This window comes from Triturus cristatus, chromosome 6 (assembly GCF_964204655.1).
Source record: "Triturus cristatus chromosome 6, aTriCri1.1, whole genome shotgun sequence".
Classification (NCBI taxonomy): domain Eukaryota; kingdom Metazoa; phylum Chordata; class Amphibia; order Caudata; family Salamandridae; genus Triturus; species Triturus cristatus.
In genome coordinates this window covers 1835747018-1835763258 of record NC_140589.1, presented here as the reverse complement: position 1 = coordinate 1835763258, position 16241 = coordinate 1835747018, and positions in this window count along the sequence as shown.

Here is a 16241-nt window from a genome sequence, read left to right as displayed (position 1 = left end):
CCTGCGATGGCACCAGAACCGAAACCGGCCCTTGGACCTACAGCAGCACCTACGATGGAACCAGAACTGGAACCGGCCCTTGGACCTACAGCAGCACCTGCGATGGAACCAGAACCGGCCCTTGGACCCAGAGCAGCACCTGCAATGGCACCAGAACCGGCCCTTGGACCTACAGCAGCACCTGTGACGGCACCAGAACCGGAACCTGCCCTTTGACCTACAGTAGCACCTGTGATGGCACCAGAACTGGAACCAGCCCTTGGACCTACAGCAGTACCTGCGATGCCACTTGCATCTGCAATGAAACCTGCATTGGTGGCTACACTGGTAAATGCAACATCATAAGACACACTGATAAGGACAACAAGGCAGGGATAAGGGACAGAGAGACAGAGAGTGGGATAAGGTAACACAGACACTGGGACAGGGTGGCAGGGGCACAGGTGTAGAGTGTCTCACACACACTGACAGCCACAGAGACCAAGGCAAACTCTGCAACGGCCAGAAAAATAGACACAGAAACTGAGAAAGGAAGGTATGGATAAAGAGAGCAGAGGCAGGGCGAAAGGAAGTGCAGCCGCGAGGTCTGTGCAGAACAAGGGATCAGGGTAGAGCTCTTGGTATGAGTAGATGGATATTCACCCGGCACCACACCGTGGCAAACTGCGCCTATTCACCTGGTTCATGATATTACGAGGACGCTGGGGTGACTCAAGGGTGTGAAAGTAAGACCTGCTGCAGGGGTGTGATGAGGTCTGCACGGAGCAAGGGATCAGGGCTTGGGACTTGGTCTAAACTTCGGATTTCCACACACTACCACACCGTGGCAAACTGCGCCTATTCACCTGGTTCATGATATTACGAGGACCCTGGGGTGACTCAAGGGTGTGAAAGTAAGACCTGCTGCAGGGGTGTGATGAGGTCTGCACGGAGCAAGGGATCAGGGCTTGGGACTTGGTCTAAACTTCGGATTTCCACACACTACCACACCGTGGCAAACTGCGCCTATTCAACTGGTTCATGATATTACGAGGACCCTGGGGTGACTCAAGGGTGTGAAAGTAAGACCTGCTGCAGGGGTGTGATGAGGTCTGCACGGAGCAAGGGATCAGGGCTTGGGACATGGTCTGAACTTCGGATTTCCACACACTACCACACCGTGGCAAACTGCGCCTATTCACCTGGTTCATGATATTACGAGGACCCTGGGGTGACTCAAGGGTGTGAAAGTAAGACCTGCTGCAGGGGTGTGATGAGGTCTGCACGGAGCAAGGGATCAGGGCTTGGGACTTGGTCTAAACTTCGGATTTCCACACACTACCACACCGTGGCAAACTGCGCCTATTCAACTGGTTCATGATATTACGAGGACCCTGGGGTGACTCAAGGGTGTGAAAGTAAGACCTGCTGCAGGGGTGTGATGAGGTCTGCACGGAGCAAGGGATCAGGGCTTGGGACATGGTCTGAACTTCGGATTTCCACACACTACCACACCGTGGCAAACTGCGCCTATTCACCTGGTTCATGATATTACGAGGACCCTGGGGTGACTCAAGGGTGTGAAAGTAAGACCTGCTGCAGGGGTGTGATGAGGTCTGCACGGAGCAAGGGATCAGGGCTTGGGACTTGGTCTAAACTTCGGATTTCCACACACTACCACACCGTGGCAAACTGCGCCTATTCACCTGGTTCATGATATTACGAGGACCCTGGGGTGACTCAAGGGTGTGAAAGTAAGACCTGCTGCAGGGGTGTGATGAGGTCTGCACGGAGCAAGGGATCAGGGCTTGGGACTTGGTCTGAACTTCGGATTTCCACCCAATACCACACTGTGGTAAACTGCAGATATACACCTGGTTCATGATATTACGAGGACACTGGGGTAAATACAGGGTGTAAAAGGAAGATGCGATGATTTTCTGACAGGGGTTTTCCATGTCACTATTACTGGAATTCTCTTTGGGTGTATTAATTATTACTTAATTTCTGAGAAAAAAGCTCAAACAGTTTCACATCTCTTTAGTGATGAAGGGCCAGATGTACTAAAGAAGTTTGCGATCTCAAACACTGTTTGCAAAATCTTAGAGTTCGCAACAGCAAAACCCGTATTTGTTAAGTAAACAAAACATTTCACAAGTCTGAAAAAACATTCAGACTCGTATAATGGGTTTTGCGACCTATACTGAATCGCAATTTGTTTCGGGCATGAAAGGGGCGTACCTTCCAAATTACGATTCTGCATGGTATTTGTCAGTGATTTCCAAGCTCAACTAGAGTCAACGATCTGTGACCAGTTACTGAGGGCCTGATTCACAGAACTAACTTACGACAAAATCATAAAATTACTACCATTTCGGTATTCACGGAAGTTAGGACTCCTAAATGCCTTCTGTGAATACTGAAAGACTTAAAGTTAGGATTTTTCTCAGTTTAGGAGTAGTAAAGTTAGGATTTCTAACTTTAGGACTCCTAAATGCCTTCTGTGAATACCGAAATGAGTAAGTGCCTTCTGTGAATACCAAAATGAGTAAGTGCCTTCTGTGAATACCAAAATGGTAGTAAGTTTAGGATTTTGTCTTAAGTTAGTTCTGTGAATCGAGCCCTGACTCTCTAAATGAGGTGGCATCTGATTAGCAAAGGGGAGGGGTTCTGCTTGGGGTTACTTCCCCTTTGGGAATGGGTTTGGCAGCCTCAGGGGTGGTAGTCAGTTGTGCAGGGGACCACATCTGCTCCTTCTAACTTTTTCCCAAACAGGATTTTTTTTTTAATGGAGCACTGATTCCTTTAAGGAACTGAGGCTGCGTTAAAAATAAAATTCCCACCTGAGACTGCAAACACAGGGATGGAGGGGAGTGTCTGCTGCAGGTCACCGTCCGTCTGTTTGTAGGCAATCACAGGGCTTTGCAAAGTGTGACCTACCTCATTAATATTAATTAGGCAGGTCGTTGTGTGCACCCCCAATGGTGTTTTCAAAAAGCTAGGTTGCACTGTGTGACCCCTCTTTGTGAATGGAAATTTGGAACATCTGACCAGGGCCGGACTGGGAACCACAACCGGCCCTGGCAAAGTGCTCGGCTGGCCCCCTCCCCCAGGGGAGGGGGGGGGGGTGGCGGGCCGGTTGTCGGACGATTTTGTTACAGGGCCGATGCTGCAAAAACGGCCCTGTAACAAAAACGGCCCCCAGGGACCCAAAACCGGCCCCACCCGTGCGGCGCATCGGGGGATTGCCCGGTGCCCGCTACGGCCAGTCCGGCCCTGCATCTGACCCTTGGTTCTCATTTCCATGAAATGGACAGGTGTTGGTAAATCTAGCAAACAAAACAATTCTAGTGTTTCAATCAAATAGTCCTAAAACTGTGGTTTAGGTTAGCAATCCATATAAACACAACTCCCTAATATCAGCACAATCACAGTGAACATTGTTCCACAAACACTTGCCTTAGAGGGTAATCGCAAATGTTAGAATCCTAAAGACTTTGAAAAGATGTACAGGAGTCAAACCCTGGATTAAGCGGGTGTGATGCCACCCTCAGGACAGAATATGCCCTCCGCAAATGATAATTAAAAATAACAACCATAAGAACAGTGTCTCAGAAGGTATGCGCACAAAATGGCAACCACTATTGCTGGGATCATGTAGGAAATTTACTTTTGCTTCCACTATATCCTTTAGATAGTAAGACATACATTTTATTTTTCCACGACTAAGAACTTTTGAACTCAGGATTAATTGAACCATTTTAGGGGTGTAATGAGGTTTCCTCAGCACCTGAACAGCTTTCCTGAGTCCTGTAAGATCGATTGAAATTTCCTTATGTTACTTTTCTTGTTCATGCTCTAGTAATTAATCTTGATTAGGGCTCCTGGTTTTATGGCATTTATGTTTTTTGTCATTTCCGTCTGCATTTATCCATATTTATTTTTTGCCAACTTTATCAGAATTTATCCATATTTAATATGGGTATTGTGAAAAAATTAAAGCTGAAACTGGTATTTTTCCACATTTATTTACCCAATAAATATGCAGTCATGCTTGAATGCCTGCCAGGTTTTAGTGATATGAACACCCGCAGAAGATAAATCAATGGAGGTATATGAAAATATGCAAATTTCAGTATCAGCCTTGTACAGATCTCCCGCTGTTTAAGCTTTTTTTTAAACTAAAATACCTTTCATTTTTAACACCCTTACCTATCAATCCACACACTTATTGGCCTGGCAGTCATGACACAGTGTATTTAGAATCACTCAAAAAGCACCCAATTTCCGTTTTTATCCACATTTAAAAATAAATACAGACAAGAAAATAAATAATTTCCTGTCTGTATTTATCTGTAAAAATCAGTAAAAACGGAAAACAGGGAGCCATAATCTTGATCCAATATAAACCTAGGTAAGACAATGCAAACATAAGAACTTGTGAGCAGGGGCGGCTGGTGACATTTGAAAGTGGCGGGGCATAAAATGATTGCAAAGGAAGCAAACGAACGTGTGAGCAGTCGCGGGGGGAGGGGGGGGTCGCGGGGGGGGTCACGCGCGGGGGGGTCGCACAGGAGAATAAGCAAACAAACGTGTGAGCAGTCGCGAGGGGGGGGTCACGCGCGTGGTGGGGTCGCACGGGAGAATACAATGAAAATTAAAAGGAAAAAACTTTCCTGACCGCCTCTGCTCCTGGTCCGCGTTGGCGCCTCTGCCCTCTTCAAACTGGATGGAACAGCACGTAACGTCAGCACTGCAGTGGCAACCCCTTAGCCAATCCTGGCGCTGCTGCAGCGCCAGGATTGGCTGAGGGCACAGCCTACTCCTCGCCCGCCGCCTGCCCATTAGGAGACAGAGGGGCTCCTAATGGGCATGCGCAAATCCGTGAAAACACAAGTGCGCATGACTGGGCATGGGCTAAAAACTAGCTCACCATGCCCACTCATGCGCACTTGTGCTGCAGTGCTGCCTGGTCTGACAATGCATGTCAGTCAACATGACGCCGGACCGCCCACGGTCCGACGTCATGCTGACTGACATGCATTGTCAGTTCTCCCCACCCTCGGCGTCTCTGAACTGAAGTAAACTAAGTTCAGAGACACCGAGGGAGCTGCGGGCGCAGGCGGGTGCGCGGGTGCGGGGGGGGCAACGCCCCCACGCCCCAATGGACGCTCCGCGCCTGCTTGTGAGGCACTGGCCCAGATGAATTGCTCCCTCTTATATTATTACCTCTCATGATGACCCAGACCAAGATTTATCTCTTGGACAACAGGCCTCAGAAATATCTACACCCTGTCTCTTCTAGATAAAGCTCTGGAGGAGAATAAAACCTATAAGCACGTGGGGGCATATTAACAAGGAACAGGGAAAACTAATGGCGCTTAGCGTTAATTTTTTTAACGCCTGCTCTCGCTGGATAATATCGCCTGGTTATCGCGTTATTAACAACGCTAACCGCCTAGGTGATAAAAAATCCAGCGATAGCAGCATTTTGGGAGGTTATCGCTGGTAATGCAGCGATAAAACTACAAGGAAGGGATATCCTTGTTGATAGCCCATGGTGGACTTAGCCATGTAATCCACCTCCCATTGGATTACATGGCTAAGTCTGAAGATTAGCAGACGTAAAAAAGCAGCGTTAACCGTGGTTAGCGCTGCTTTTTTTGTCTCTAACAGGGTTAGCGTGAAGCTTGATAATAGGAGAAATATCGCTTAGCGACATTTCTCCTATTATTTTGCTCTGGAACGCCCACTTTGCATCTCATTAGAGATGAAAAGGGAAGCGTAGTGAAAAAGGGTGCTAACATGCGATTTTGCATGTTAGCACCTTGATGTTGATAGGGTGATACGCTTCTTTGGCTTTTAAAGCCAAAAAAGCGGAGATAAAGCGCTTGTTAATATGCCCCTCTGTGAGCACCACTAGAGAAGAGCTTAGCACCGCCCACACTTTGGGAGTACATGTTTTGATTGGGCAGAAGTTGTGTGCTCCCACAAAAAGCGCCTGCCCACCACGCACCTGTGATCATTTTGTTTATTTATCCAGCTGCCTAAGTTTCATATTTCAGGGGCACACACATGATATTGGAATGCCATTAAATGTCTTAAATAACCAGATAGTTGTGTTTCTCCTGTGCAATAGCACAGATGGAGCAGGGCAGTCATTAACCTACATGGTTTGCTATGTCTCACTTGAAAGTGCAACTTTCACCTGACATTTCAACCTACACCGATATTATTCTACAGTTGTTTTGCTTCCACACAAATACATATCTTATCCAATGCTATTTACTTGCAATGCTTCACATCACCATACAACATTTCTTTAGAGACCGACCTATTGGCCTTGCCAATGCTTGTATAACTTTGAAGTTTGCTGCTGTTTAGACAATCTGTCCCTCCTCAACCAATAGGGAAACTGCTCACTGAAGTGATCATGGCAACTTAAACCACCCACAGCAAACATATAAATATGCATGTATGATCATTAAACGTAAAATGAGATTATAATGAAGGATACACATGCTTATGGGGTGGGTATGTGACCCGGGCGGAATTTATATCCACCCATTGTACATCGTAGATGTCATATGGCTGGTGATTGACTCCCAAGGTTGGAATCCGCCATCTTTGAATTTTTTTTTTCTTCATGTAATTAATTGTTGTGTTTTTGTAAAACTGATTGTTGCAGAGTGTCCTAGAGCCCAGTCCCAGCCACAGCTGGCGTTGGGCATGTGTGGGTCATTCTCTACAAAGGAGTGCAGATATGCCCTATTAATGCTAACCTTGGGTCTTCATTACATACAGCACCAGTTCTTCACCGCAGAGATTACCGGTTGCGCAGAGTCATACATTAGTCGCACTGCGCTGTCCCTTGGCGTTTCGCAGGATATTAGAGACTCTTTCAAACAAATGCGGCCATCCCTTGAAATGCTGATAGGCAGTTTCTCGCGTCAGCCTATAATTAGAGCGCTGCAAAGTGGGGCTCCTAAAGGACACCGCACTAATGGTGGCCGCCAGACAAAGCTAAAAAGGGAAAACAGGTTCTGTATTGCTGATGAGCAGGGGAGAAGTGATTTCTCTCCCCCTGCTTAATGGCGCAATGACATTAATGGCACCTTGTTCCCGCGTAGGCCCACAATGGTCATTTCATCATGCTTATCTGAGTGAATTGTCACTCTTGCCTGGCTTGTCAGGCGTTTTTGTGAGGCCTGGGTCAACACAACACAACTTGTGGGGCCCCTTCATGATCTCTCCAGGCCATGTTTATGAGAAACAGCATCTGGCACCATCTAGTGGTATTGACATGTTAAACTGCTCATCATCAATACACAGGCAGAATACCTTTACATTTAAAAATAATTTAATTAGGTCCAAGGGCCGGTTCCGGTTCTGGTGTCATCGCAGGTAATGTTGTAGGTCCAAGGGCCGGTTCCGGTTCTGGTGTCATCGCAGGTAATGTTGTAGGTCCAAGGGCCGGTTCCGTTTTTTTTGCTATCGCAGGTGCTTCTGTAGGTCCAAGGGCAGGTTCCGGTTCTGGTGCCATCACAGGTAATGTTGTAGGTCCAAGGGCCGGTTCTGGTGCTGGTGCCATCGCAGGTGCTGATGTAGGTCCAAAAGCCGGTTCCAGTGCTGGTGCCATCGCAGGTGCTTCTGTAGGTCCAAGGGCCGGTTCCGGTGCCATCACAGGTGCTGCTGTAGGTCCAAGGGCAGGTTCCGGTTCTGGTGCCATCACAGGTAATGTTGTAGGTCCAAAGGCCGGTTCTGGTGCTGGTGCCATCGCAGGTGCTGCTGTAGGTCCAAAAGCCGGTTCCGGTGCTGGTGTCATTGCAGGTGCTGCTGTAGGTCCAAAGGCCGGTTCTGGTGCTGGTGTTATTGCATGTGCTCCTGTAGGTCCAAGGGCCGGTTCCGGTGATGGTGTTATTGCAGGTAATGCTGTAGGTCCAAGTGCCAGTTCCGGTGATGGTATTATCATAGGTGCTACTGTAGGTCCAAGGGCCGGTTCCGGTGCTGGTATTATTGCAGGTGCTGTTGTAGGGCCAAGGGAAGATGCCAGTGCTGGTGTCATTGTAGGTCCTATTACAGGTGTCAGCGCAGTCGCCATTGCAGGAGCCGACGAAGGTTCCAGTTCTAGTGCTACTGCAGGTGTTGTTGCAAGTCCCAGTGCTGGTGTCAGCACACACCCTTTGCAGATACGGTTGTAGGTGCCAGTGCACGCATAGACCAGCGCAGATACTATTATAGAATCTGTTGCAGGTCCCTGTGTAGGTTCCAGTGCTGGTGTCATTGCAGGTCCTATTACAGATGTTGTTACAGGTTCCATTGCAGGCGCAGGTTCCAGTGCTGGTGCAGCTTCCATTGCTGGTGTCAGTGCAGGTCCTATTACAGGTGTTGTTGCAGGTTCTATTGCAGATGCAGGTTCCATTGCTGGTGTCAGTGCAGGTCCTATTACAGGTGTTGTTGCAGGTTCTATTGCAGATGCAGGTTCCAGTGCTGGTGTCTGTGCAGGTCCTATTACAGGTGTTGTTGCAGGTTCTATTGCAGATGCAGGTTCCAGTGCTGGCGTCAGTGCATGTCATAATGCAGGTGTTGTTGCAGGTTCCATTGCAGATGCAGGTTCCAGTGCTGGTGCCAGTGCAGGTCCTATTGCAGGTGTTGTACTCGGGTGTGGAGACTTCGGTTTTGAAGAGGAGACGGGAAGAAAACACATGACGGTTTGGCTTTACACGGGGCAATCTTGTGAAAAATAACACGATTTTTGGGATATATATTCTCCATTGGATATGAGAATATGGCTACTTTCCGGTGAATAATACCACATTAGAGGATCTGGAACTAAATATTGTGGGAACTTCTAACCTAGGTCTGAGGCGTATTCACAGTATGAGCATAAGGACAATAACTCTTGGGATATATAATGGACTAATATCGTGAAGAAGAAATACATTGAGGAATTTTAAGCCCTGAGGAAGCCGTAGGTTATCCCTACCACGGCGAAACGCGTTGGCACTTGGGATTGGAGTTTGTTGAAATTAAAGAAGAGAAAAAAAAGAGCCCATCTGAATTTTGTGGACTTTATCTCTAATAATCATAATTGAACCCTATTACAGTTGTTGTTGCAGGTTCTTTCGAAGATGCAGGTTCCAGTGCTGGTGTCAATGCAGGTCCTATTGCAGGTGTTGTTGCAGGTTCTATTGCGCATGCAGGTTCCAATGCTGGTGTCAGTGCATGTCATAATGCAGGTGTTGTTGCAGGTTCCATTGAAGATGCAGGTTCCAGTGCTGGTGCCAGTGCAGGTCCTATTGCAGGTGTTGTTGCAGGTTTCAGTGCTGGTGTCAGTGCAGGTCCTATTGAAGGTGTTCTTTCAGGTTCTATTGCAGATGCAGTTTCCAGTGCTGGTGTCAGTGCAGGTCCTATTGCAGGTGTCGTTGCAGGTTCTATGGCAGACACAGGTTCCAGTGCTAGTGTCAGTGCAGATCCTTCTGCAGGTGTTGTTGTAGGTTCCAGTGCAGGTGTCAGTGCAGGTCCTATTACAGGTGCTGTTACAGGTTCCATTGCAGGTGCCTGTGTTGGTGTCATTGCAGATACTACTGCAGGTGTTGTTGCAGTTTCCATTGCAGGTGCAGGTTACAGTGCTGGTGTCAGTGCAGGTCCTATTGCAGGCAGTGGCGTAACGAAACTGAGGGGGCCCCCCTGCAAAGGGCATGGAGGGGGCCTCCACACTTCTGACCCAGTCAAGAGCTCTCATGCCCACCTGTGCACAGTGCCGGAGGGCCCCCCCTGGAGCTCGGGAGGCCCACCCGCACTGCGGGGCTGCTTTTACTCCACTGGTGTGCACCACGCTTGACAGTGACCAGCACTATTTCATGGAGGCACAGATATACCTGCTGCTCTGCGAGCAGGTGCTGCCTGCTCCCTGACAGCTAAAGTTGTAAGGATCTCCTTGAAAAAGGAGTTCAATCATTCTAAACACACTGCGTGTGTATGCCAGTCTCTTTGATTACTGCTTAACCTTTTTGCCTTGTAGGGTAATGTAAACACACATTCACAAAAGACATTGTGGAATACGTAAAGCAGTACTCCAGTAGTACTACTTCACATACTACAAAATGCAATTCACAAACCGAAGGCCAGAGATTTTCAGCCCTGCTGATCCAGTCTTTTCTGTGCATAGCTCTGCGCCCGGTGGCTGTGATGATCACACACATACGTGTAGGATTTAGTAGTAAATGTGAGAGGGACAAGAGTGAGTGGTGGGAAAATGGGGAATAATTGCTACAAAATGGGTGGGGTTTACAGAAATGTAAGAAGGGTTTAGGGAGGGAAGTGCTGATATAGAACACACAGCCATATAAGAGTAAGCCATTCGCTAATTCACAAAATACACTTCAAATTCTACTACAGCCCGAATAGTTACAAAATAGGGTTAAATGTCTGTAATGTTCTCCAACCCAAACTTGGTGTAAGTCAAGCACCACACGTGGCCTGCCTCTGGAACGGAAACACACTTCCATTTAAAGCATTAGAGGTAGGCTGTAACACTATCACCCCATAAGGGCTAATTCTACATTTTATTATTTTGAATATAATATTAGTCATAAATTTGGATTAAATTAAATTACATTTTAACTTCGTTTAAAAAGTCTAATAAACAAATTAAAATTAATTAAAACCATAACTTCTAACCAAGTGTGTTACAAATTAAATAGAAATGCAGGCGAGGGTGGCCGATACTTTTAAAGAATTGTTCAAAAATATTTTTAAAATTAATTAATATATTTAAATTAACAATTGAATACCAAGTTCATTTTAGGAGGTAGTGGCCTATATCTTTTTCCGTTAAGTAGTCATAGGTTAACATTATTTGTTTAAATGTATGTTCTATTTTTGTTTTTCATTAATTTGATTTGCTTAAATTAAGATGAATAAACCTCCCTGTGTTTTGCTATATGGAGATCTCAATCCAGGTGGAGGAGATCTCCACAAACAGGAGAAAAGTTACTAACAGTAACTTTCATATATAAATTCAGTCGTAGGAGTCTTCCCCCACCCCTTATAAGGGGGCGGAAACTGTTAAGTCTAAGTCTACACCTGGGATAAATCTACACTCGGAAATGGTAAACATAAAAGGAGTACAGATTGACACCCATGTGTAATTGCAGAGCTACACATGAGTGGATCTACAGATATAAACTTATCTTTGTGAATTTGGCCTAAAGTGTGCTTTCGAGGTGGAAAAAAAAATGCAACACCACCGCTTTAAAGGGGGTGCAGAATTTCTTTGTGGAGATATTGTTTTAAAAAGTACAATGCAGATTTTCATTATACATGTTCACCTGCGGTCAATCTCCATGAGTACGTATGATGCAGCAGGTGCACTCATAGTAATAACAACATGATTTTAGGTCTCATCCAAGACAGCACATGCGTTGTCTCTTGTCTGACCTATTGTCTTCTAATAGTGGGCTGAGAAACTGTCCATCGCTTACCGTTTGTTGGCTTTATTGTCACTCTCATTTGCTTGTTTCTCTTGGTCAGCTGCCATAGGTTTTCTTCCTCTTTGTGTATGTTTCCCTCCCCTGAAGCATGATTGCGTTACTTGTGTCCTTTAACCGCTCATCTTTTTTAAGGTGCTACTTTTTTCTTTGTGTTTAAGCACTCTACATCTCCCTCCTGTACTATTCACCCCTGTGTTCCTCCAGACAATCCTCTGCTGATTATCCCCAGCATCCTCCTGCCACCCTCTGTTGTCTGTCTGCTAGCCCTCAGCACCTCCCTTCTGCCCTTCTTTGTCTGTGTGCTTGCTCCCAGCCCTTCTCTCCAGCCCACCATTTGTCCGTCTGCTTGCCCCACCCCTCCCGACCATCTTCTGTTGTACATGTTGACCCCCACCCACTCTCCTGCCATTGTCAGTGTTGCCCCCCCACATGCCTCCCTCCGTTGTCTACGCTGCTGTACAACATGGTTAAATAAACATTAACGTCAATACCTCTTGTAGGAGACACCTATTGGCTTTGCTAATGCTTGTTTTATATAGTGCTGCTTCTTAACACATTTCTGCCATATGTAAGCACTGTAAATAAGAGGTTTTCTATCACTCAGTTTAACGGCACTCAACCTACCGACCTTCAGAAAAAAATGAGGGCTGGGGTTACTTCCTTCCGGAATAATTGAAATATACAGATTTCCTGCAATTCCATAACTACTCTATGGCGCATCCGCTGTCGCAAAACATAATGTACACCCAAGTGTCTGTACTTATTCTGTCATCGCAATGCAGAGTGTGAGTAGCTACACAATAATAATTCATGCAGAAGAGTAGACCACACAAACGTACAACAAGCATCTTCTGACACTAAAGTCCAATCGGGAAAAGCTTAACAATAGGTTGCAAGAATGCTACATGTATTAAGTCCATTGAAAAACTGCTGTACACACACAATGGCACATAGTCTTGAAAATACAATGGCAAAACGCATCCCAGATGGAAGTCAGAGACAGCCGCAGGAATCCATAGGTGTTTTTAAACCTGCAAGTGAGATGCAGAGGTTTCAATAATGAACCTACAGGCTGCAGAGGCAGTTTGGGGAGTTACTGGAGAGACAGTGTTCGGGAGGTCAGTGGAGGAGAAGGATGGAGGCCAGTGTTAATGTTAACAAATGATGTGTATAAAATATGGGTTTCCAGGCTAGCGAGATAGCTATGGTGTGCTACTGTAAGTAGCTGCCAGCCGATAGTTATTTTGTGCTTCTACCAATAGGCAGTGTGGTTAATAGCAGTCTGACCAATGGGCTTGCAATGCAGACTTCCTACTGATATTAAATCTTTCCAATCCAGGACTCCTAGCTTATGTCCTCTTGTGACTGCAGTCTATAATCACCGTTGTCACCGTAGAGTCCTCCATTGCACGACACCCTGCTAACGTGCTAAGTTGTGTCATTTTGGGACACTTCCTCGGTAAGTGTTGTTCCTTTGCTCCAGGAGGATCCTTGGAGAATAAGCCCCTGTGCTGGGCAGAAATCGGATAAAAAACATTTGCCAGGCCTTCTGTTCCAACAAGAACATACTAAAGGAAAGTGAATGTCCTATTACTTACCGGTAATCTTCATTACTCCGGGTCCCGTAGTCCTCGACACCGTCATGGACAAGTGAGATGTAACTATCTCACTGACAGAAAAAAGAACGAAGGAATGCAGGACATACCCTTCCCCCTCCCACTGGGAGTACTTAAGGAGTACCGTCCCAGCATTCCTCCTGAAATACCAAGCCACAATGAAGGCCGGAAGACAGGGAGGGAGGGAGGGAAGTCATGACGGTGTCGAGGACTACGGGACCCGGAGTAATTAAGATTACCGGTAAGTAATAGGATATTACCCCCAGGTCCCTCCGTCCTCGACACCGTCATGGACAAGTGAGAAATACCAAAGCAAACACCGGCATTCATACCAGAAACACAACAAACCACCAGGAAAGCAAACCAACCCAGAGATTTATTGGAAATAAAGAAAAAAAACATCAGGAGCGTACAGAGCTCAACACCCCCAATGAAAAACCTCCATCATCCCCCAACAGATTGAGGAGGCGATAATGCCTGATGAAAGTATTAGAAGAGGCCCATGTGGCAGCTCTACAAATCTCAGAGAGAGGAACACCCTGAACCTCCGCCCAAGAAGCAGCCACCCCTCTCGTAGAACGACCCTGAACCCCCAAAGGAGGAGGAGACCCAGACAGAGAGTAGGCCAAGTAAATGACTTGCTTCAGCCAACGGCCGATTGACACAGAAGAAGCCTTACCCCCAAGCAAAGCCGCCCCAAAGGATACAAAAAGGGAGTCCGACTTGCGAAACACCACCGTGCGGTCAAGATAAATGCGCAAAGCCCTGCACACATCCAACAACGACCACTGGGGACCACCAGGAGAATCCAAAACAGATCCCAGGGCAGGCAACACCAACTCCTGGCACCTGTGAAATTGCGAAGAAACCTTCGGCACAAAAGAAGAATCCAGGCGGAGCACCACCCCACCCTCCGTGACGGACAGAAAAGGAGCCCGCGCCATCAAGGCCCCCAACTCTCCCAGACGACGAGCAGAGGTGACAGCCACCAGAAACACCACCTTGAGAGTGAGAAATTTTAAATCCACCTCATCCAAAGGCTCAAAAGGAGGACCAATCAAAACCCGAAGGACCAAAGGCAAATCCCACAGGGGAAACGAAGGACGAGGCACAGGCCAAGAAACAGTGAAACTGCGGAGAAGACGAGAGACCAAGTCCTCAATATCTGAAAGATTCCCCCACAGGGAACGAAAAGCCCGAACAGCGGCCCACTGGGCACGCAGAGTAGACACAGCCAAACCCTTCTCGAAACCCTCCCACAAAAATTGAAGGACAACCTGCAAGGAACAGAACAAAGGGGAGACTCCCAACGCCGAACACCAACGATCAAAATTACCCCAATGCCGATCATAAGCCTTGAGGGTAGAAGGTCGCCGGGAACGCTGAAGAGCCACCGCTAGATGCTCCGGGAAACCGCGCCGCCTCCAACCCTGCCTCTCAACTTCCACACCGACAACCGCAACCGGAGAAGAGACAGGGACGGGGAAGACCGCAGGGGAGACGGAGACAGGGGAAGAAACCAGGGACCCTGAACCGCCAAAAGACGCACCGTAGGAAACCAGGACCTCCGAGGCCGAAACGGAAGGACCGCAACCACCTCCCGATCTTCCTGACACCGACGGGCCAGAAACCTGGGAACCAGCGCCAGAGGGGGAAAGGCATAGAGGAGACAAGACGGCCAAGGCAGGGACAGCGCGTCCACCCCCCAGCAACCCTCCTGCAGAAACCGGGAGCAGAAGCGAGGGAGCTGAGCATTGTGCCGGGAGGCAAAGAGGTCGAGAAAGGGACGCCCAAACCTCCCGCACACAAGCCGAAACGCAACCGGGGTGAGAGACAACTCCAGAGAATCCGGAAAGCACCGACTCAGGACATCCGCCACACAGTTGTCCACTCCCCGAAGATGAACCGCCGTCAGAGACAGCAGATGGCTCTCCGCCCAACAAAACAGGGGGACCACCACCGCATTCAAAGAGGCCGAACGAATCCCCCCTTGATGATTTAGATAAGCCACCGTCACCATATTGTCGGACCGCACCAACACATTCCGATCCAGCAAAAGACCCCAAAAACCCATCACAGCCCGTGACACCGCCGTGAGCTCTCTCCAGTTGGAAGACCTGCAACTCTCCAGGATGGTCCAACGACCCTGAAGGGAGCGAGACCCCAAGGTCGCACCCCAACCCAAGGCGCTGGCATCCGTCGTCAAAACCAGAGAAGTAGAAGACTGCAGGGGAAGACCCTCTGACAGACGACCCCTCACAGACCACCAAAGAAGAACCGGGAGGACCACCAGAGACACAGGAACCAGAACATCCAAGTCACGGGACAGGGGGTCCCAGAGAGACAGGAGGTACACCCAAAGGGGGCGCAGATGAAAACGCGCCCAGGCCACCGTAAAAACAGTCGCTGCCATCAGACCCATAAGACGCAACCAAAGGCGCACCGGAAAGGCACCCCCTTCCCTGAAACGTCTGGCAAGGGACACTAACATAACAACCCGAGCCTCGGAGAGGAAAATTCGGTTCAGATCTGAACGGAAGCGGGCCCCAATGAACACCATGTCCTGAGACGGCGTCAGTTGACAGTTTGGCAAGTTGATCAGGAAACCATGGGCCCGCAACGCCGAGCACACCACCTCCCTGGCCTCCAGCAACAGGACCCGAGATGGAGCATGGATCAACCAGTCGTCCAAGTAGGGATACACCATCACCCCTTGGAGATGAAGCCGTGCGACCAAAGGCGCCACCACCTTCGTAAACACCCTCGGCGCCGCCCGGAGACCGAACGGCAACACCATGAACTGGTAATGACGCCCCCGAACACAAAACCGCAGAAACCTGCGGGACCGAGGATGTATCGGAACATGGTAATACGCATCCTGAAGATCCAGGGTACACATGAAGTGACCCGGCAGCACCAAAGGAATCACCCTCTGCAAAGTCTCCATGCGAAAAGGAATACGGGGTACCCATTTGTTCATGACCCGTAGATCCAAAACCAAGCGGAAACCCCCCGTGTTTTTGGGTACCAGAAAGATAACGGAATAAAACCCCATCCCGATTACCGAAGGAGGAACCTCCTGAACGCATCATTCCGAAGAAGGTCCAGAATCCCGTGAGAAAGATGACACCGCTTCGCAGGATTCGAAGGC